The sequence below is a fragment of the Eptatretus burgeri genome, chromosome 9 (genome assembly GCF_056783735.1).
Source record: "Eptatretus burgeri isolate ZD-2024b chromosome 9, Ebu_testis_v1, whole genome shotgun sequence".
NCBI lineage: Eukaryota > Metazoa > Chordata > Myxini > Myxiniformes > Myxinidae > Eptatretus > Eptatretus burgeri.
Genome location: NC_140969.1, coordinates 103,821,889 through 103,846,888, shown reverse-complemented (window position 1 = coordinate 103,846,888; position 25,000 = coordinate 103,821,889). Strand labels below are relative to the sequence as shown.

At 35.3% G+C, this 25,000-nt stretch overlaps 1 protein-coding gene and 1 long non-coding RNA gene across 3 annotated transcripts in view; both read right to left on the bottom strand.

Moving 5' to 3' along the window:
* Window positions 1-25,000, bottom strand: part of LOC147020805 (small conductance calcium-activated potassium channel protein 2-like) — a 224,173-nt gene that overhangs the window by 21,658 nt on the left and 177,515 nt on the right. The window lies entirely within an intron of this gene.
* LOC147020807 (uncharacterized) lies at window positions 17,395-22,502 on the bottom strand. The gene is made up of 4 exons (XR_015061967.1): window positions 18,554-22,502; window positions 18,302-18,460; window positions 17,849-17,906; window positions 17,395-17,565 (listed from the first exon to the last, which is right to left on the bottom strand). It is a non-coding gene; the product is annotated as an uncharacterized LOC147020807 (long non-coding RNA).

Sequence of the window (25,000 nt, the reverse complement as noted above, 5' to 3'; positions counted from 1 at the left end):
TTAATAACGTGGTGGTGAGAGTTTTTAATAACGTGGCGGTGAGATGCTTTTAATAACGTGGGGGTGAGGTGTTTTTAATAGCGTGGCAGTGAAAGTTTTTAATAACGTGGCAGTGAAAGTTTTTAATAACGTGGGGGTGAGGTGTTTTTAATAGCGTGGCAGTGAAAGTTTTTAATAGCATGGCAGTGAAAGTTTTTAAAAACATGTGGTGAGAGTCTTTAATAACGTGGGGATGAGGTGTTTTTAATAATGTGGCAGTGAGAGTTTTTAATAACGTGGTGGTGAGGTGTTTTTAATAACATGGTGGTGAGGTGTTTTTAATAACATGGTCGTGAGGTGTTTATAATAACGTGACTGTGAGAGTTATAAATAACGTGGCGGTGAGAATTTTTAATAACGTGGCAGTGAGGTGTTTATAATAATGTGGCGATGAGAGATTTTAATAACATGGCAGTGAGGTGTTTTTAAGAACGTGGCGGTTAGAGTTATTAATAATGTGGCGGTTATAATTTTTAATAACATGGAGGTGAGCTGTTTTTAACATGTGGCGGTGAGGTGTTTTTAACAACGTAGCGGTGAGGTGTTTTTAATAACGTGGCGGTGAGAAATTTTAACAATGTGGTGGTGAGGTGTTTTTAATAACATGGGGGTGAGAGTTTTTAATAACGTGGCGGTGATAGTTTTTAATAACGTAGCGGTGAGTTTTTAACAACGTTGTGGTGAGGTGTTTTAATAACATGGTGGTGATGTGTTTTTAATAACGTGGCGGTAAGTTTTTAATAACGTGGCGGTGAGGTGTTTTTAATAACGTGTATATATATATATATATATATATATATATATATATATATATATATATATATATATATATATATATATATATATATATATATGAGCTGTTCCACAGTAATATGCTACATTTAAGGGTCTTATCTTCAGGAGCTATCACATAATTCCTAAAGTATCCACAGAATACCACCAACATGTTTTTAGGTGTATATAAATGTAGATATATATACTATGTATAGCAAAACCGCTATTGTCCCAAAATTAAAGTGTGCAGATAAAATTTTATTCACTGTTATGGGAATAAATCTTTGTCTTAAGTGTTATATTAAAAACTAAATAGATTTACCAAGAGTTTTATATGAACACATACGTTTTTGATTGAGACTGGTTTCGATTATATGTGTAAAAAGACTTTACTTATGATATCCCACACCCTGAATTTGCCAAAAATATACTTTAATGTGAATGTTGGGGAGTTGAAAACAGTAACAATCGTTATGCTATCTGTAAATTCGTAATGAAAGAAACAAAATGCTCAAGCTGCACAACCATTAAAAATACGGTCTTGTTATTTTTTGTGATAACATCACTTAACCTAAATGACAAATGTGTAACAAAGGATAACATTAGTGGCAAGTCCATATCACCGTAAAAGCTGCACAAAACTATGGCTTTCCGATTGCGGACCAAAGTCACGTTTGTTACAGAAGGCTTTGAGCCATTTCTGTTAAGGAAGACAGAACACCCCATCAATAAATTGTGCTGGGTTAGATCATCTTCTTACTGTTGGATTCCAGTAGTGGAGGGGTCAGTCTTTTATTTCCCCTCATTTGCAAGATAAACTGGACACACTTAATGTGGACTATGTATGTAACACAATGGTTACCCATTACTGTGGAAAGGCTCATATATATATATATATATATATATATATATATATATATATATATATATATATATATATATATATATATATATGTATATATAATATATATATATACTGTGTATTTGTGAAAATATATGTACATATATATACACACACACACACACACACACACACACACACACACACACACACACACACACACACACACACACACACACACACACACACACACACACACACACACACCGGTAGGCGACATGGGTGGTCGCTACATAATTGCATACTAGTCATACAGTTTTTGACGGATTGGGCTGAAATTTTTGACAAATAGGTTGATTATAGTGTGCATAAAAGCATGGAAGCCATTTTTTGATTTTTGAAAAAATGAATTTTTTAGGATTTTTCAAAAATTTCAAAGTCCTCTTGCTCGGCAACGGTGGCGTCCATAACAACGGTGCTCAAAAGCATAGAACTAGATCCTGGTATGAACCTACCTGTCAAGTTTCATCAAAATCGGTTGATCCTCTGGCCTCCAGTGCTGTCCATTACATACAAACAAAGAAACAAGCCGGTAGGCGACATGGGTGGTTGCGACATAATTGCATACTAGTAGGGTGAATATACTGGTTCTGGCTCACTTTTCCCCATGTAAATGAATGGGGGATTTTCAGCGATTCATTTTTTTTTTCCCTAAAAATAAACCCCCTTTTTATCCCAAGGTATATTTATTTGTCTCCCCTTTTAACCTGGGGACAATTTTTTTTCAAATAATCCATGCAATAAGATAAAGATTTGTTAAAGGTGATTCGAAAAAAATATCTGAAACGTCTAAGCCTCGGGACACTCTTTATCAAATAACCGATGCATATTGTTTAGCTCACTCATTGAACCTATAAAGATTTGTTCATTCTCAAATTCCTTCAATAGTTTAATTTTCTTTGCACAATAATCCCCATGTAAAATATTGAAAAACAAAACATTTGAATCTTTATATTTTTTAAGATACCCCTTTTGTGCCATTACGAAATGATAAACTTCTCTTAATGCTCTTGTTTGACCACCTCCTGAGCCACATATCATTTTGAGATTATAGTAAATTGTTTTTTCATTGTTCAATTGATAACTATCAAAGTTTTCAGTCCATTCAAGGATATTCATTTTTTTTCTTTACATCCTCTAACTTACTACTTTTCAAATTGATTCGCTTATTTGTTTTATTTACCTTTGTTTTAGTTATTTTTTCAATAAGACTTATTTGATATTTTTCACATTCATTATGTTTTCCATTTATATACGAAGACTGAGATTTTCTCCACTCTTTAGTTTGATTAATACTTGGTTTGACCATTTATATATTGCAAAAAAACACGGCGGTCGCCCTTAAAAAACCCTAACCCATCTTCCCATCGTTAAAACACAATCTATTCTATTCACTCTATCATACAATATCCATATGGAACACAATCTATTCCATTATCAAAAATAAATCTCTTATCATCAAAGGCTCCTAATGCCTTTTTATTTACTTCTTCACTATATATGTTATGATTATAACTTCTTATTGTATTCATTTTCCTATATTCTTCTTTCTTATTCATCAAACAATTATAATAATTTGTAAAAGTTATTGATTTCTTTATTACATATTTCTTTATTCCCTTTAACCTCTTATCAATCTGATCACCATACTTATAAGCATATGCCTTTGCTCTCAATCCAATAAACTCACTCATTACTTTTCCACCCAACTCATCCTTAAACTTACCAATAACCTTTTCATTCTTTTTGGAAAATAACTCACTCTTCTTGCTGAAATTACTTGTATCAAATACTCCAATATTTTTCTTCATATCTTTATAAACATCATCAGTTTTTATATCTAGGATAAAACTATCAGTGTCCATATACAACAATGAAACATTTTCACCATACTCTTTCTTTAAGTCATTATACAAATAATCATACATCAATATCATTGATAAATCAAGAACTGCTGTTCCAATATAAATTGGTTTATCCATTACAATACTTTCCTTTTTCATATGAATTGCAGAAAAGTTCTCTGAAAAAAACCTCTTCTCTCTCAAAACTTGGTTTATTTATCAATCTCGAAGCTTCTTTCCAAGATGTTGCGAATCTAATGTTTTGCCTGTTTCTAACATTTTCCATAGTCTTTCCAAATACAGCATTATTCATTAATTTATAAAAGTCCCCTTCAAATTTTACTTTTGTATTTGCTCTCATATCTGTATTGAATTGAATATACTTTTTCACCCAAGGACTTTGTTTAAATTTTAAAAAATCTATGAATTTTAGCTACTCTCAATCCTTCTCTCAAAAACTGTTTTAAGCTTCTCTGATGCAAAACATATCCCTCTTTATCATAGAATGTTGTTAATAACTTTTCTGTTGATTTGCCTTTAATATTAAAACTTTTATGATAATCACTGAACCATTCTTTCTTTGGGGTTTCTTTCTCACATGCAAAAGGAAGGTCTTTATGCTTATTATGAAGATCACTCGGGTACCTCAAATCAACTTCAAAATAATAACCTTCTTCTTCGTCATTCAATTCCTCTTGAGAAGAAATAACAATATTCATCAAAGCCTTTTCATAATCCTTTTCTTCCACCCACTCTAATTTACCATAAGGCAGAGATTGAGACATTGCCCATCCATACAAATTATTAGCATCAAAATACATCAAATAATTACTATCTTTTTCACTATCATAATTTGGAAGATATTTATTATTTGCTTTAGCATATCTTTTTGAACATACTTGTGATATTCCACCTCTCTTAGACTTCTCAATCATCAAAAGCATATCAACATCACTGATTAAATCTATATCTTGTTTTGTCATTTTCAACATTGCACTCCAAGCTAAACCAGGAGCTGTGAAATAGTGGGCAGGATCTATTCCATAACAATTTTTATTATGACAGAGTGATCTAAAAGCTTCAAACACATCAGCTAACAATAAAACATCTGTTTTTAGATATAAATCATGATATTCTCCAAGGTTCTTTATCTTAAATATTTTCCATATTTCTTGTGCGTGTTTATATTCCTTATCACTTATCTCTTCTTCATAAAGGTTATTATAGAAACTTTCTTTTGAAGGAAGTTGTGTTTCTTTAAATCTCATAAATGAATCCATATAATCATAAGAATAAATTCCCTTACTTGTAAGAATTTTCTCTTTACTTTGAATTTCATTCCTTGTTTGAATTTCCTCTCTCGTGAGAATTCCTTCTTTAATCAGAATTTCATCTTTAATCAGAATTTCCTCTTTAGTTAGAATTTCATTCATTGTTCGAATTTTCTTTATAATTAGAATTTCAACTTCAGTTAGAATTTCTTCATTAATTTCCTCATTAATTAGAGTTTCCTCTTTACTTTGAATTCTCTCTTTAATCTGAATTTCCTCTTTAGTGAGAATTTCCTCTTTTGGAAAGAATGAATTAAGATTTGGAAAAGAGTCCATGGAGCTTAGCTTTGATGCGAGGTAGGCTAGTGGTGTTCCCATAAACTTGTAAGAATCTAGAAACCTAATACGAGTTAAAGGTTTTGTGAATATCATTTTTGTAAATGAAATATACTTTTGACTTGTGTTTGTTATGGAAGAAATATTCCATGGTGTTTTTGAAAGTTCATTTATAAATAGATGTGTATCATAGTTGGCGCTGTTGTGAAGAAAGACTGGAATAAAAGAAGGTAATTTATAATTAAGATTACAACAGGAATGAGTGGGACCTCTATATTTACCAGTAAGATGACAATGATCCCTAACTTTAGATTCCTTAATTTCCCCCTCACAAATATGACAGATATTGTTCTTTCTAAATTCTAATTTTTCTTCTTTGGTTAATTTCATCGGTTCATTTGTTTCTTTCATTAATTTAGTGAGTCTTATACAATCCTTTTCTAATCGTTTTACAAACTCTTGTGAAGCTTTTTTTCCACTATAATGTTCAAGTTTGTTATACTTTTCTCCAACAGATGATTTGATATAATAACAGAAACTACAAGGAATATGTTTTTGATATTTATTTGTATATGATTCTTTTGGATTAGGAGAAGCAGTATTTATCTTTTTAAGGATACATTCAAAATCAGCGTATATCACAAATGGGTGCATGATAGATTTATTATAATCTTCAAAAGAAATCTTTTCACCAGGTTTAGGCATTGTAATTACAGCTGATTTATGATTACTACAATATGTTGAATGTTGTTACAATCGTTCTTTTGTATGAAATGAATTAAGACATCGCTTACAAGGATATATTTTGTTTGCTGTTCTGAATACCTGAGAAGAGATTAATCTTGATAAATTATTGATGTATGTGTAATGTGAATTATTTCCAACACTAAAATATAAAAGATCAATGTGTGTTTCTTCATTTTTATAGTTGTTTGAAATTTTTAATATTTGAACTTTGTTTGTATCCGTTAATCCATATAAATTAATAGAAAGATTATTCTTTTTCTCAAATTTAGGAATATCTGTTCGTGGCATTGGGAATTTAAAATCTTTAATGTCCAAGGTATTCTCATATTTCATATATTGTTTTACTCTTTCTGAATTACATTTTGGTGGATGAAAGTGAGCAAGAACAGACCAGAGAAAACATTTATTGTCATTGTTCTTAATATTAACAACTGCCTTCTTTAGTTTTATTTCTTTTGGTAATTCAATATAAGAAGAAGCTTTAAGAGGGTTTGATTTTAGAATGTGTATATCTAAAAAGAAGATTTTTTAAATATTGAATCCACTTCCTACCACTGTATTATCAACATCCTCCTCTTGTTTTGATAGTTCTTCATAAACCCCACTATTTAAAAAATCTTGAAATGATGTTATAAAATGAAGATCTGTTCTCATATAAGGAGTTTGTTCTTCATCTTGTCTTTTCATATTCATTTCCACTTCCATATAAAACTTTAAAGTTTTCCTTTCTTTTAATGTCTTTTTAATAACTTTTTCAACATCCGGTTTCACTATTTCAATTGATTCAGCTATTGATGATGGACCGGGTTCTCCAAATTGAAAAATCCTTATTTTTATATTCCCTTTAAATGCCCCATCAGTGTTTTCAATATAATAGTCTCCCTTTACTTTAAACTCATTTTTCTTGTGTTTTTGTGATTGAAGATGTCTATTATAACTACTCTTCAAAACATCCTTTGAGCAGATATCACAATGTTTTCTTTCCAACTCAAGAGGAGATATTTTATGAAATAGATTAAATGTGTGTTTGTTGGTTCGGAGGTGTTTTCTATAATGTTTATATTTGTGATTACAAACATCGCAGTATGTTGTATTCACCATATTTATATAATAAATCCTTGCTTGAACTAAAATTTTCTTGATGAAAATTTCGTTTATTTTACAGGTGAATCTGTGCTTAAAACCATTTTATCCTCCAACTTTTTCACTTAATAAATACAATGTTTCAAGACACAAAAGACAAGTTTCAATCAATCTCTTCATTTGTTAAAGATACTGAGAAATATGTCAAGGATGTAAAATTGAACAAAGATAAATATAACAACTATTGGATAAAAACAATTATGGTAAATAATATGAGTTCTTCAATTTCCTTCAGTGGAAGGGCTTTTAGTATACCTGGTAGAACATCAATTAAAGTATCTCTAACAAAAGTTTCTCCTCTCCTTCTGGTAATATATTCAAAACTAGAAAAAGCAATGAAACAAGAAAAAGTATCAAAAAACAAAAACCTTATGGATGAAGCTTTAGAAAGAAAAGATAAGACCATCTGTAATATGCAAGGAGAAATTTGTATTTTTTTCAACAACCCTAAAGATGTAAATCCTGATGAAATAAAGGATGTTAATATATCAGGTGAAATGACATTTCGTTCAATAGTAGTTAACGATCATTTTAAAATTACCTTTAACATAAAAAAATGTTGTCGTTGAATCTGGTAATGAAAAAAAGTATATTGATATCGATGGTAATATTATTAAATATGAGTCAATATACAACTGAAAGTATAGATTAATTTCAGTTTTGGTAAAGTTTTACTTTATAAATATGCTAGACTTTCCTGATTTTATTTATACAATATCAACACAAGATATTGTATAAATAAAATAATGGATTATCTTGAAATTAAACCTGAACTTAGGATAAAATATAGAGTTTCTAAAAAAGCCAATAATAAATTAAATAACCTGTTTTTCAAATATATAAATGAATGATTTTTTACCTATTTGGGAAAATAAGATAAAATTTAACAACCATAAAAATCTCCCAAATTCATTAAGATGTCTCATAGTTGGTTCAAGTGGATGTGGAAAAACCTGCTTACTTTTAAAGATGCTCCTCACTCCCAACTTTTTAGATTATGATAATTTAATAATTTTCACAAAGTCGAGTTTTCAACCAGAGTATCAACTACTCTCACAAGGTTTTAATGCTGGTCTTCAAAAAGAAGATATAATCGGTTTATTTAAACGTCAAAAAACCTAAATGATTATAACATTGAAGATATAATTCAACTATTTTGTGATACACAGAGATGTAAAAAGAAATCAAATCCTATAACTTGTATTCTTAGTGATAATACGGATGATATACCGTCTCCCCAAGATTTGGATAAATCAAAAAAGAACCTCGTTATCTTTGATGATTGTGTTAATGAGAGAAACCAAACGGTAATGGACAGCTACTACACAAGAGGGAGACATTCTTCTTGTAATTGTATTTATCTTAGTCAATCGTACTTTCAACTTCCTCGTCGTTCCATCAGAAACAATGCTAATAATTTTATTTTATTCAAGTTAAATTCAATAGATATCAATAATTTTTGGAGAGATAATTGTTCTACATTATGTAGTAAAAAGAAATTTGAGGATTACATGAAGCACACGACTGAAAAATATAAATATATTGTTGCGAAACAAGATGAGATATTAAGGGATATATTTTTTGTTTTATAAACAATTACATATATAAATGACAACTATTATTGTAAATGTTGTGGGTAAATCTGCTTCTGGAAAAAACTTTCATAAATCAAGGTTCTTGTGTAGTACAAATGAGAATATTGTAAATTTACTTAAAAAACACCCCGTGATACGCATTGTATCAACAACAACTAGAGCAATAAGACCTGGAGAAGTAAAAGGTGAAGATTATCACTATATTTCAGTGGAGGAACATATGCGATTGAGGAATGAAGGTCAAATATTTGAGGAGGTTTCTCTTGGTACAACAAAATATTCACATTGTAAGAGTGAGTTAAGGAAACTAAAATCTGGTGGTCTTGGGATATTAGAAACTAATCCAGAAGGAACGAGACAAATTATTAAACATCTGAGCGGAGTGAAGATTTTATCATTCGGTTTTGATGTTGATGAAGAAACTCAACGCAAACGTATGAAAAGCAGAGATGCAAGTATTAGTGAAGAAGAAATTACAACTCGCATTAATGTTAATAAAGAATTTGATGAAATATTTAAAGAAAAGGATTTATTTGAACACATCTACTTGAATGATGAAGAAAAGGAAAATTTCCCTGTTGATCTTTACAATTCATTAAATGATATTTTACAATAAATAAATGGATGCAAAAGAAAGAGCAAGAAGATTTAAGGAACATCAAGAGTTGGTTTCAAAAGTTGTAAAACAGCAGGAAGACATTAAGAAGAAACGCAGACAGAAACTAACGGGCGAAGAAACATTTGAAAGAAAACAAGAGAAATTTTTTAAACCACTTTTAAAAACTTCCCAAGAAAAAATGAAAGATGTTTCCACAGTTCCCACAGTAGAATATACTCCTAAAAAACTTCAAATGTTAAAAGATTTTGATCAAATGACGGAGGAAGAATTAGAGCATTTAGGAGAATTAAAGGTATATGATGATGAAGGTTTATTTCAACAACTGGAAGAGATTAATCGACCCCCTGATTATATTGTGAATGCTCTTCAAAACAATGAATATTCAGCGGATTCAAAAACCAAAGCAGGACTCATTCCAACAGAACAACCAGCAATATTTCATCTTCTTCAAGAAAAGGTATTGATATTTAATGATGAATTAAGGTTCTTGGGTTCTGCTCAACCCCCTGTTAAACTAACTCCGAGATTAATGTTTTTTCTCAAAAAAGATGGAAGACAAGGTTCAACTGTGAGGGATGAATCAAAGTATATTGATAAACCATTGGATATGGAAAATAATGATGATAGAGTATATATTGATCTGCTGAACACTCTAAATTATAGGGTTATTCTTTCTGGTAAAAGTAGGAAGAATGAGAAGGAGAAACACATTATTCAGGCTTTAAGTATCCTTGGTTCAGGTGTTAGTTTTCTTCCAAATGACCCATCGCAATTAGTTAATAGACTGTTATTGTTGTTAGGTAGTAAGAAGGCTGGAAATAACAACTGTTTTAATGAAGCATCAGCCATTTTAGACCATTTGATGAACATGAAAATAATTAATAAATCTCAATATAAAGACATTTTATCTCATATTAAATAAGATGAGAAGCACAATCCTGAGTTTTAATTTCACAACAAGCGACCACACATCTTCATTCCCATACCCACTACAACTTGACCCAACAAAAGAATATGAGGCATCTTTATTGTCCATGGAAACTTATAATACCTTATTTAATATAACTGATAAAAATGACAAGTTTAGTTATAATCCCGGAAGTGGATACAAAACGATAACAGTCTCACCCGGAGCATATGAGATTTCTCAAATATCTTCCGAAATTGCTCGTCTTTCATTTCGTCGAAATTCCAAAAAATATTGTTATAGACATTCAAAAACATACTTCAAAATCAACGATTAAAGTTAAAAATATTTACAAGGTTGATTTCACAATTGATAATTCATTTAGAGAGTTATTGGGTTTCTCCTCAAAAAAGATTGAAACTAATGGGACGTTTTACAGTGATAATGTCATTCAAATATCCTCAGGAATAAATTCGGTGTTAATTCACTGTGATTTGATTGATGGTGCTTATAATGATGGAAAAAAAACAAATGCAATATTTTCATTCAGCGCATACTCAACCCCAATTGGTTATAAATTCAATATGGAACCCAAAAATTTGGTTTATCTCCGTGTCAGGAAAAACCATACACAGAGTAAATTTTAGGATAACCGACCAAGATAATCGTATGATTTCTTTTAATGGAGAAGTTATATCCATCAGAATTCACCTACGTGAAGTTTTCCAATAAATAAATACGATGGTTATTGTGAGGAAACACGAGTTGGGAAAATATAAAATAATTACAGGGGATGGGATGTTCCTTTCCCCATACGACAAGGGTGAAGGTATGTATCTTGGTAGAGGATACTATAAACCTAAGAGACAAAGGGGTGTTGGACATCAATTTAGAGGAGATGGGATAATTGATACTCTCATGGGTATTGGTTCAACTATTCTAAAACATAAAGATCTAATTGGTTCAACTGCTTCTGCTGTGGGAAATGTAGCAGGTGCTGTAAAGAGCATGAAAGATGCCCAGAAGGAATCTCATAAATTACAAGCAATAAAAGAAATTAAGAAAGGCAAAACTCAGTTGTCCCCCCAAGAACGACAGAAAATAATTCGAATACTTGGATCAGGGTTTCAAAAGTTTTAACATCTTTTTTTCCTAAATATATACAAGTATGGAAGCAATTGATAGTATCTATGATTTGGATGATACTATTATTATCTCAAACTCCACTAAAAAAGAAGATTACTTCAAGGTAAATGCAATAACTGGAACAGACTGGAATACGAATGGTACAAAAAGTTTTGAAATAAATAATCAACAAACCTATTTGAATCTCTCCGAAAGTTTCTTGTTGTGTAAATTTAAATTCACTAAAGCTGGGAATAACACAAACGCTACACTTGTAAATGATTTCTTCTGGAAAATGTTTGATAGTGTGCGTTTGTATATTGGAACACAAGAAGTTGAAGCGGTTGATTATGTCTCTGCTGTATCTGAAATGATGAAATTTACACTCTATACATTCAGTGATAGAATGGGAAAGGGGTCTGTCGAAGGTTTTATTCCTGATATGTCAACGGGAACAAACACAGACCCTGGATATACTCAAAGGAAAGGAATGTATAATGATGATACAAAAGCAGAAAATAGTTTTACTGTGGCAGTTCCTCTTAAAGGTATATTTGGATTTTGTGATCATGATAAAGTTCTGTATGGTCTTAAAATTAGATTTCAACTACAAAGGAATGATAATGAAAATAGATTGCTTTTTGGTGTTGGTAGTGCTTTTGGTGAACAGAATAAATTTGTAATTGAGGAGATGAGTTGGTATATCAGTGAATATACTCCTAATCTTAAAACAGAAGAGATGTTGAATCGAAGACTTAACTCAAAGAAACCACTCAGTGTATCATACCTCAAAAGAAGATGTCAACACGTTAAACTCAACCAAACTACTTACACGTGGAATTTGGGTGTTCTGGAAGGAAAGTCACGATATCTGTGGATCATTTTTAAAAAGCCAGATGGTGATACTGCGACTGATAAGAATAATGCATTGAGTGATAATGCTAAGGTGAAACAACTTCGCGTTTCTCTCGATGGAACATTTTATCCACGAGATAGATTGGAAATTAATTGGGAAAAAAATGATTTTGCTGAAGCATACAAGTCTTACCAAAAGGTGTGTGAAAGTAATGGAAATAAAGAACCTATTTTGGATATGACAGCATTTAAAAGTTTGTATACAATCTATGCGTTTGACCTGAGCGCTCAAAAGGAAACTATAAAGTCTAATCGAGTGGATACTTCCCTATACATTGAAAGAGGAGAGAGTGAAGAAGTTGATACATATTGTTTGCTTTTGGAAGAAACAGAATTACAGATTAATACAGATAATGGTGTGATGATTAGTCTCACATAATTTTTTGTTAAATAAATGAGTGGCAAAGTACCAACTGGGGTATATGTTAATCAAATCAATCTTCATAAACTATCATCTTGTGTTCAAAATCAAAAGCCTTGTACGATTAACGTTAATACAATTCAGAGAAAAGGAGCAGTAAGAATTGATGTTTTGCTCACAAGAGAACAGGTTAAAATCTTGAATGACACTGGCTCACTTAAAATTAAAATGACAAAACCAATGTTGAAAAAATATTCAATAAGAGAGACGAGTGGAGGATTTCTCCCATTTCTAATTCTTTTATTTGCTGGTTTAAGTGCGGTTGGAGCATTGACGGGTGGTATTTCAACAGCGGTGAAAACTGCCAACGAAAGGAAGGCTCAACTCCAGGCTCAAAAAGAATTGGAAAGACATAACAAAGAGTTGGAGAAACAAATTAGTGGAAGTGGTGTAATTGTAGATTTTACTGAAAAACTTGAAGGTCTGCCTGATAAAGTGAGATTGTTAGTTGGAGATATGCTTTCTTCTATAGCACAAGCAGGTGTAAAATTAACGAAAAGAGGTAATGGATTATATCTTTCTAATAAATAAATGAGCATTGATGAGTGGTTTAAAGAATTTGGAAAGAATACAACATCAAATTTACAACTTGTCAAATATTGTAAGAAATTAAAAATTCATCATGTGGTTATTTGTATGAGAGATGAATTAACAAATGTGCCGAAACATACAAAGAATATGATTATGAACTTAGAAGATAATAATGGGAACGGTTCTCATTGGCTTTGTATTTTTAATAGTCAAGACAAATATTATTTTGATAGTTTTGGTCTTCCACCACCTGTTGAAGTCATAAAATTCTTACAGAATGGTGTTTATCAAACATTTCAAGTCCAAGAATTAAATTCTAAGTGTTGTGGTCAATTATGTCTATATGTGTTATTTCAACTCAACAAAAATAAAAAAATTTATGATATTATTTTTAATCTAATATAAATGACTTATGTTGGTAAAGATGGTTCTATCTTTGGTGTATCTCAAGAACTGGATATTGATTTATCAAATTATTACACAAAGGCACAGGCTGAACGACATAAATATAATATAACCAAAAATATTAACATGAAAAATGCTTATAAATTAAAAAAATATCCAAGCCCGACTGACGCAAATGACTTGGTGAGATTAAGCGATTTATCACAATATATATCTTTAAATAAAACGGCCGTGTATTCCAAAGATACAGAAGTGTTGATATTATCTCCAGGTCATACAGAATTCACAGTTCGAATTAAAATAAATTTTTATAAAGAAGGGCGTATCGTTTGTATGAGAATAGAACAATGGGGGTATGATATGAATGATTTAGGGTATAATTGGTCATTTAAAATTAACCTCGAAGACCTGGAACAATTAAATCAGTCTCGTAAGGAAGAATATTATCCACTTGGTATCGAGAATGAGTTTTGTGGGGCCACGATTAGTAAACAACAAATAAAAGATTTTAATAAGGGTAAATATAATAATGGTTTTGCCCTTGTTTATATCATGAAAACAGAAAAAAACAGGATTATATATAATAAGTAAGGAAATACAAAATGATTTAACTACGGGAAGATGGGGAGGTGTTTCGTGCCATAATATTATTCTAACATATATTTCTAATACATAAATGACAGCAAGAAGGCTTCAAGAAAATTATCATTTCTGTGTCCAAGCATACCTTCAAGAAAAGGGTATTCGGCATTTTAATAAATATGTTCTACAACATAAGAATGAGGTATTTTCAATAAAAGATTGGCATTATGCTGATGTTGATAAACCGACAACTTTAGATTTAATTAGAATGTTAAATAATGAAAAAATTATAAAGTTAAGAAAAGGTAAGGCTCTTTTAGAAATTCAAAAGAAATTTTATTGGTTTCCTGTTGTAAAAAAAATTATTTTGGATACAGGAATAACAAGAAATCCTGATGAATATATGTATGATATTCTATGGGGTGTAAGCGATTCAAGGATAATAAGGGATGAGGAAGGAGTTGAAGAAGAGAGGAAAGAGGAGAAAAAGGAGAAGAGAGAGAAGGAGGAGAGGGAGAAGAAAGAGAAGGAGGAAAAAGAGAAGAGAGAGAAGGAGGAGAGGGAGAAAAAAGAGAAGGAGGAAAAGGAGAAGAGAGAGAAGAGAGAGAAGGAGAGGGAGGAGAGAGAGAAGGAGAGGGAGGAAAGAGCGAGACAAAATAAATATCAAAATATGGAAACCAGTGAGATTAAAAAAAGATTGGTGGTATTACAGAAAATAACTCAACCCACCGAGGAGGAAAACAAAGAATTGACAAGTCTATTTGCAATACTTTCGACAAGAATATTGACATCGACAAGCTATTCATTTTAATTCAAGTTTTTCATTTTTTTTTCTTAAATAAATGGAGGAGAGAGTGAAGGCATTTCTAAGGATTCTTTATGTTTTAAAAATTAAGATTCAAATGTGCATGTTGGAAACTAAAAAGGTTTTTGCACTCTGCAGGAATTTTTCACATAAATAAATGAGTTATTGTCTCAAATGTAAAAAGAAAACTAATACTAAAAATATTTCATATATTAAAAGTAAAAATAACAGGGTTATACAAAAAGGTATATGTTCGGTGTGTGGTTCAAAAAAAAATCAATTTATCTCCAAACACAAACGAGGAGGAGATATACAAAAGTTTTTATCAGGAAGTAAATTTACAACTACTGGAATACCAGGGGAATTACATCTTCCAGGGTATTCTTTCTGAGGTTCAGGCAAAAACTTAGATAAAAGATTAGATGAGGCAGACAATCCTAAATCCTGGAGTAAGCCCATCAATAGAGTTGATGAAGTGTGCATGAGACACGATATTGATTATGGGAATACCACAACGTTGGAAGAAAAGCATGAAGCCGATAGAGAAATGTTGTATAATTTGTCTCTGATACAAAATCCAACCTTGAGAGAAAAAGTTGATCGGTTCATTGTGAAGAAGATGATCAGTGCTAAATTGAAACTTGGACTTGGAAATTCAAAAAACGTATAGGCTCTAATGATGTCATTAAGACTGAAGAGCAATTAGCTGATGAATTACATAAACCAATATTCACAAAGTTTCAGAGAAGGAAAGTTTATTCCAAGGAAGTTGATTATATCTGGTCTGCTGATTTGATTGAACTCAATAATGATAAGGGGTACAAGTATGCTTTAACCGTTATTGATTTGAGGAGTAGATACGCATGGGTTGTACCATTAAAAAACAAAACAGGTAATACTCTTATGTTAGCCTTTCAACAGATATTTAATAAAAGTAAGAGAAAACCTAAAAAATTGTGGACTGATGAGGGTAGAGAGTTTTATAACAAGACATTTATGAATTTTCTAAAAAATAACAGTATTACATTATACAGTACCTTTAATGAAGGGAAGGCAGTTGTTGTTGAACGTTTTAATCGTACCTTAAACGAGAGACTATATAAAAAATTCACACAACTCGGTTCACAACAATGGTCATCTTTTATTCAGGATATTGTGGATAAGTATAATGACACGATTCACACGTCAACAAATATGAAACCATCAGAAACATTTACAAAATTAAAATATGAAAAAGAGATTAATGTCAGAAAACCTAAGTTCAAAGTTGGTGATATCGTAAGAATATATAGGTGGAAATCTCATTTTGAAAAAGGTTATATTAAAAGATGGACAAACAAACTTTTTAAAATTGTTGATGTAATAGATACGGTTCCTTGGACTTATAAGATATATGATTTGGAAGGGGAAGAGATTTTAGGTTCATTTTATTCACAGGAATTACAAAAGACAAAGATAAATTGAATTTTTTTGACTCCGCCCCTTTTTGACTCCGCCCACACAAAACCCACCCACATAAACCCCACCCCACACAAGCTCCACATAAACCCCACCCCACACAAACCCCACACAAACCCCACTCAAACTCCCCACAAGCTCCACACAAAAATTCCACACACACAAACCCCTCACAAGCTCCACACAAAAACTCCACCCCACACAAGCTCCACACACACAAACCCCCCACAAACCCCCCACAAGCTCCACACAAAAACTCCACACACACACAAACCCCTCACAAGCTCCACACAAAAACTCCACCCCACACAAGCTCCACACACACAAACCCCACACAAGCTCCACCCAATATTCATCATATTCACATAATTAGTGATTAGTTAATTAGTTCCCCACACACAACATGTTTATTTAATTAAAAAATTATCCACCCATCCACACAAGCTCCACTCATCCACCCATCCCCCATCCATTTATCCACACAAACCTCATCCACATAAGCCTCATCCACATTCACCCCTCCCACATAAGCCCCACCGAAGCCCCGCCCACATAAACCCCTCCCACACAAGCTCCACCCACATAAACCCTGCCCACACAAACCCCACCGAAACCCACCCACATAAACCCCACCGAAGCCCCACCCACATAAACCCCACCGAAGCCCACCCACATAAACGCCCTCCCACAAGCCCCGCCCACACACGCCCCGCCCACATAAACCCCACCCACACAAGCCCCGCCCACATAAACCCCACCCACACAAGCCCCGCCCACACAAGCCCCGCCCACATAAACCCCACCCACACAAGCCCCACCCCCTCATCCCCCTGTGCGCCCCCACCTTTGACCCACCACCTCCCTCATCCCACCCCCACCCTTCCCCACACACACACATGGGGAGGGGAGGGGTGGGATGAGGGGGTGATGGGTCATTGGGGGAGCGCACCTACCCCCCCCCCCCACCTCCCCTCCCTCTCCTTCATGTCTTGATCCTGTTTTTGAAATTCAAAATCAAGTAATTGTAAACAAAACAAATATAATTAATCAAAATTGCAAATATTAAATATTCATTTGCGAGAATGTATAATCTTTCCCAGCAATCTTCTTTAGATGTCTTGTGATTTCAAAACTCAGACACCATATTCTGTTTTGAAACAAAAAGTGGATAATAATTAGGTTTTATAAAGATAATTACATGGTAATATGTGTAAGCCTGGTGTTGGTTCTAGGTTCAAGCCTCGTTGACCACTGAATTAACACACCAGGAGGCCGACTCAGCCTGTCATCCTTCCAAGGCCAATAAAATGAATTCCAGTGTACTGGTAAAACCGTGTCCAAACTAATGATGCAACCAACATAAGACGACATTCCAAAGAGAGAGTGATATTAATAAAAGAATAACTAAATAATAATTCAGAAACATTTACCTCCAGAAAATCATGTGTTGTACCAGATTGCTTCAACAGCTGATGTTGTGTGATCGAGCTGAAAAAAAAATATAATAATAAGTCAAGGGTATAGATGGAGAGACAGACAGAGAGAGGTCGGTAGAAAGACAGACAGGGAGAGATACAAAGAGACAGACAGGGAGAGATAGAGAGAGACAAACAGACAGGGAAAGAGACACACACACATACACACATATACACACACAGACACACATATATATACACACACACACACACACACACACACACACATACATATATTCACACACACATATATTCACACACACACACACATATATTCACACACACACACACACACACACACACACACACACACACACACACGCACGCACGCACACACACACACACACACACACACACACACACACACACACACACACACACACACACACACACACACACACGTCTCACCATTGGTTTAATTTATTCGAGATCAGAGGCTGTGATAAGACTTCGTACCAGTCATTATAAATGTTTTTCAATTCTCTTCTAAAATCATTGACCTCTTCAATAAGAGCATTCATTTGATGCACCTCATCGTGATATGTAAACTCCACTTCTTCCAAGGACCTGCCAGGAAAAAATATATATTTTCGCATTATCACGATTTAATTTATAATCAATTGCTTCATTGTTCAAAGAGGAAACCATACACAAACTTACCAACTTTGTAGTGAGCTGTTATCTTCATCGGAAGAGAGTGAGTCCATGTCTCAGTTTTTTTTTACCATTGGTACAAGATGGCAAAAAGATCAGAGACCGTGATAAGACGTCGTGTCAGTCTTTAAAAATGTTTTTCAATTCTCTTCTAAGATGATTGACCTCTTCAATAAGAGCATTAATTTCATGCACCTCGTCGTGATATGTAAACTGCTCTTCTTCCAAGGACCTGCCAAGAAAAAAAAAAAAATATATATATATATATATATATCAGAATTATCACGATTTAATTTAGAATCAATTGCTTCATCGTTCAAAGAGGAACCTATACACAGGCTTACCAACTTTGTGTTGAGCTGTTTTGTTCGCGGAAGAAAGATCGCTCATGTCTCAGTTGTAAAAATGAAAATCCCGTCTGGCAGAAACTTTGTCTGGCGAATCACTTATAAAGCAACGATGAGGAGATTGCTTAATCATTGGGTGTGGCCACAGGAAATGACGCTTCGGGTGAGACAGCTTGGAAAATAACTGGGAGATATATTCTCAAATTGTATGAATCATTTTTAAAACATACTTAAAATACCCTAAAATGGTTTTGATTAAACATGTTTTCAGTTCGTGTTCTGAGATAAAATATAAACACGAGACCTTGTCTCACAGAATAGTTCCTGTTTTTTTTCACAGCATGACTGTCCAAAAACACTTCCTCATTTTCACAACACGACCGTGTCAAAAAAACACTTCCTCATTTTCACGGCATGAACTGAAAACATTTGAAACAAAACTTTTTTATGGCGTGGTTTATACACAAAAATGATTTGCAACTCGGGCGGTGGCCAGATGAGATCATTAAGAGAAGTTTATCATTTCGTAATGGCACAAAAGGGGTATCTTAAAAAATATAAAGATTCAAATGTTTTGTTTTTCAATATTTTAGATGGGGATTATTGTGCAAAGAAAATTAAACTATTGAAGGAATTTGAGAATGAACAAATCTTTATAGGTTCAATGAGTGAGCTAAACAATATGCATCGGTTATTTGATAGAGTGTCCCGAGGCTTAGACGTTTTAGATATTTCTTTCGAATCACCTTTAACAAATCTTTATCTTATTGTATGGATTATTTGAAAAAAAAGTGTCCCCAGGTTAAAAGGGGAGACAAATAAATATACCTTGGGATAAAAAGGGGGTTTATTTTTAGGGGAAAAAAATATGAATCGCTGAAAATCCCCCATTCATTTACATGGGGAAAAGTGAGCCAGAACCAGTATATTCACCCTACTCATACTAGTCATGCAGTTTTTGATGGATTGGGCTGAAAAGTTTTAAAAAGAGGTTGATTATAGTGTGCATAAAAGCCTAGAAGTCGATTTTTGATTTTCGAAAAAATTAATTTTTTCGGATTTTTCAAAAATTTCAAAGTCCCGTTGCTAGGCAACGGTGGTGTCCATAGCAACGGTGCTCAAAAGCAAAGAACTCGATCCTGGTATGAACCTACCTGTCAAGTTTCATCAAAATTGGTTGACTCCTCTGGCCTCCAGAGCTGTCCATTACATCCAAACAAACATAGTGTTACGAATTCGCGCCCGCCGGCGTCGTTTCTTTGCCCACTGTCTCTCTTGTTCCTCATTCTCGTCGTTTCCTTCAATTGGCCGATTTCCCTTTCCTGCTTCATTCGTTGTTCTTTCACGACTCTTTCTTGTTTCCTCCCCCACTGTCTCTCATGTTCTTCCTTCTCCAATCTCACTGTTTCTTTCACTTGGTTGATTTCCTTTTCCTGTCTCATTCGTTCTTCCTTCACTACTCTTTCTTGCATCTCATTCTTTAATCTGGCCTTGGCTTCTAACTGTTCGATCTGCACAGTGTGGTTCCTTAACGTTTCATTCCCCGTTCTCTTTCTTTCCTCTCTTAACATCCTCAGCTTGTTTTGTAATTCCGTCTCTTTGTTTTGGTGTTTCTGTAACTCAGAAGCTTTTTTCCATAATTCCTTTCTCGCCTCCTCACCTCTTTTCGATGCTTCCCTCCTCATTTCGTCCATTTTCTTATTGTATTCCTCTGATCATTCCAGATATTCCTCTTTTCTTTCTATCTCCTGCTCCAGGCGCTCCCTTATGCGATTGCGTGATGTTACCTCTTCCTTCAATTGTTCCGATTCCACATCGTGTTTCCGTTTTTCCTTTTCCAGCTTTGTTTTCCATTCTTCTTTCGAGTTCTCTCTATCCCGGGAATTACTAATTTGTTCTTCCTCTATTCTTTCGTTCAGTTTGCTCTTGCCTTGTTCCAACTCATGGGTACTCCACTCTACTTTACTCATTTCTCCCTGTAGTTCTTCGAACTGTCTTGACTTTTCCAACAATTCTTCCTTCCTTTCCTCCAGATGTTCCTCTCTTCTTTTCATCTTCCGTTCTTGGCTTTCTATTATCTGATTGCCTGATCTTACCTCTTTCTTCAGTCGTTCCAATTCCCGTTTTGTGTCGCGCTAAGGTGGAGCCACGCCGCCAAAAACCAACGGCTCCATTTTCTTTATAATTTGCAAATTTTTCCTCTGATCCACTCAAACATAAAATCAAATCAAATTTGGACCGTTTTTTTCGTAACCAATGTCCGGGGTGCGAAATGCACCACTGGTCCAAATATCCCGCTCACGACTACCAAATGTTAACGGTTCGGGGACGGAGGGATTCGAGCGGTGGCAGGATTCTTACCCGGTCCTAGGCGCCACCCTCACCACCACCGTCTCCGGGGTTTATAACGCCGGCCGGCTCAGCACAGGCCTCGGGTCACGTGGCTTCAATCGCGAGACCAACGTAATCCTTGTACCTTGCCGGTTGGGGAAATAGAACCCCTGGTTACAGACTGGTTTTTTCAGATGCTGAGCGTTTTCTGCCAGTCTGTAACCATTTTGGTTTTATTATATGTGCCAATCGAACGGATCGTTCCTCAACGCGACACAAATTAATCCATAGCTTCAACTTCTTACGAATTAACCAGATTTATTGGGGAACATCGGGGATCACAGCACAAGCAAAATTCACGACAATGTTTTTATTAACAATCCTCAACCTGTTCTTAACTAGGGAACCACGGACTACAGGTTTCGAGGGGGTCGCTACCGAAATATGCTTTAAACAACGTGCAGACAAAAACAGACAGACAGCATGCATGCAAGACAAGACAGAGTATTGGTGATGTCTCATGGATGAGAGGACAGTGTCAAAAGCACGAATGTCGCTCGCAACAGGTGGATGTCCACGCATTCGAACTCCCAGCTCGAACGCGCTGCGTGGCAAGATGGCAGCGCCGTACTCTTCCTTCTGAAGGGACCGCGTGCACACGCCCTTCTCAGCACGTTCCGGCCCTGTGCAATGTCGACGATGGGCCTCAGCCGATCTCTCTCAACGTCCAGCATACAAATCCAGGCCTGGCCTGTTCACCAGACAAGGCCCAAATCGAGGTGCCGGGCTCCGGCAAGCGGATCGGCAAACATGTCGAGCCGTTGGTGTGAGCAGGGACCGTCAGAGGCTCCGGCGTCTCTTCTCCTGCCTTCCCGCCTCGAAGCCTGACTTCGCAACTCCGTCCTCTCAGTTTCTCTCTCTGTCGAATCACCTTCTCTTTCCTAAGAGTCGGTCGCCGATTCGACGTGCAGACAGCCTCTCTTACGCTCGCTCGCTTCGAAGCCCCTGCTCATCCAGCAGATCGCGACACGACACTCGTCGTGTCTCTGTTGCCTTCCCTGCCTTTCTTTCGGCTCGTTCCTCACGAAAAACAGACACAGCTCTCCCATGTACAGCCAATTGGCGCCACCATGGCACTCACAGTTTCACCACAGTCTCTTTTCTTACGCTCCTTCGACGCACGAGCCATCCTCTCTCGGCGAAGCCGAAAAACTCCTCCCCTTCGCGTAACTTCCTCTTTTTTGGCCACACCCCCTCAGCCGACTCGGCGGGGACTATCGTCCGTGATGGGGAAGAAGAAGAGGGACCTCTCATTCCACCACCACCACCACCACCACCACCACCACCACCGCACAACAATAATACAGCCTCTTACATCTCCTGACACACATATAACATCTATTTTACCAAACAACCTAACTATACATGCATTTAATGGGGGATCTGAGTTAATCCTATATTTAGTAGTCCAATAAGGGCCATTTCCGTAACAATATATAAATATATATATATATATATATATATATATATATATATATATATATATATATATATATATATATATATATATATATATATATATATATATACACAAGCCGCTAGGTGGCGATGGGTCGCCGAGCATGGAAACCATAATATAAAGAGCAAAATGGATGTCATATAGCAGATAGGGATTCACCTTAAGATATGCATACAAATCTCATCCAGTTCCATCGACTGATAACTACTCGGTATCCATTTGAATGAAAAGTACCGAAAATGCGGTTTGAAATCGGAAATCCCCAAAGTTCGAGGGGGTGCTGTGGGTGAACAAAGATCTAAATCGAAAATCCGGCTCGATTGTTTGTGCATAATGTATTCCAGATGATTAGTTTGAATTTTCATGACCATCCGACCATAACCCTAGGAGGAGCATTTGGCACGAAGGCACCTCCAGCTCTCGCATATTATCGATTTTTGCACTCATTGACCTTTGACCCCTGACCGAATCAAAATCGGTCAATATGTCCTGAGGCAAAGTTGTAGTACTCGTTGAGTACCATGAACCTGCAAAGTTTCATTCGTATTGATGCACTCACCTGGTCGCTAGGGGGCCTTCAATTTTTGCCAATTTTCACGCATACCCTAATTGTAGAGGGCGCTGCGGGTAAAGTATTCCATATATCACAAAAACCGGAATATATTTGATAGAGCATCACCTGTAGATCATTCGTGCCAAATTTCATAACCCTATGTGGGATAATGGCTTTTGAAATTGATTTCGCATGAACGGTACCGATTTTGAAGGTTTTTCGGTTGTTGCGAGGGAACCAAAGCGTCCCTAGCAACCATCACAATTTCCAAAGCACTAGGTCATAAGATGTACCTCCCACCCGAGTTTGGTCAAAATCCGCCCACATTTACTACCAATTATGCTGAAGACAAACGAACAAACATCCAAAGAAATAGACAGAATTACTGACAATAAGGGTCATCTATTTCAGCGACCCAATATATGTGTGTGTATGTAGAGATATATATATATATATATATATATATATATATATATATATATACATACACACACACACACACACACACACACACACACACACACACACACACACACACACACACACACACACACACACACACACACACACAACCGGGCGTAGTGGCGTGCGCCTGTAATCCGGCTACTCGGAGATTTGTGTTGGAGGATCGCTTGAGGACGGGACTCTGCGCTGGGCCGCGCTATGAGAGGGTGTACGGCAGCCCGGAATCATGGCGGAACCCAATCCTTATCCCTGTGTCATTAGAGGCGACCAGGTTTGCGTCAGGAAGGGAATCCGGCGTAAAACCTGTGCCAAATCAGTATGCGGATCATAATGGATGATCCGCTGTGGCGACCCCTAACGGGAGCAGCCGAAAGAAGAATATATATATATATATATATATATATATATATATGTATATATATGTATATATATATATATATGTATATATATGTATATATATATATATATATTTGTATATATATGTATATATATATATATATATGTATATATATATATATATATATATATATATATATATATATATATATATATATATATATATATATATATATACATATAGTGTTGTGGTTGACGAAATTCACAAACCACCATTCAGGTCCCTTAGGTGAGATATCTCCATAAGTATATGTGTAGTTAGGCCCAAACCTGTTGTTTCGAGGGAATAAATGTCATTCAGTCGGGCTGCGACTCTTCAGGATAGCCGTTTTTCTTTTACTATCTTTATTTTGGACCAGCCGCCATTACTACCACCACCAACCACAACGCCGATTCACAACAACAACCACCAACCACAATGCCGCTTCACAACAACAACCACCAACCACAACGCCGCTTCACAACAACAACCACCAACCACAACGCCGCTTCACAACAACAGCCACGACCTTTACCGTCACAACTCGCCACCATCGCATCACCGTCATTCCCACGCCACTTGTGGGCGCCGATGCTGGACTCGTGCGGGGCGCGCACCGAGCAGCGTGTTCAGAGACATCACAGACTTTCCGATGAAAAACGGATCAAAAACGACTCACGCCCACTTCTGTTCCGTCCTATCGGCGAGCTGGGGCGATTTGGCCCCGCCTCCAGGGCGTTGGAGTGAGGACGCTATATGCAAATTCATGGATCAAAAAGCATTCACGCCCACTTTTCCTCGGTCCAATGGGGAGCCAGTTAGAGAGGTGAAGGGTCGGAGGCAGAGGGTCAAAGGTGAAGGA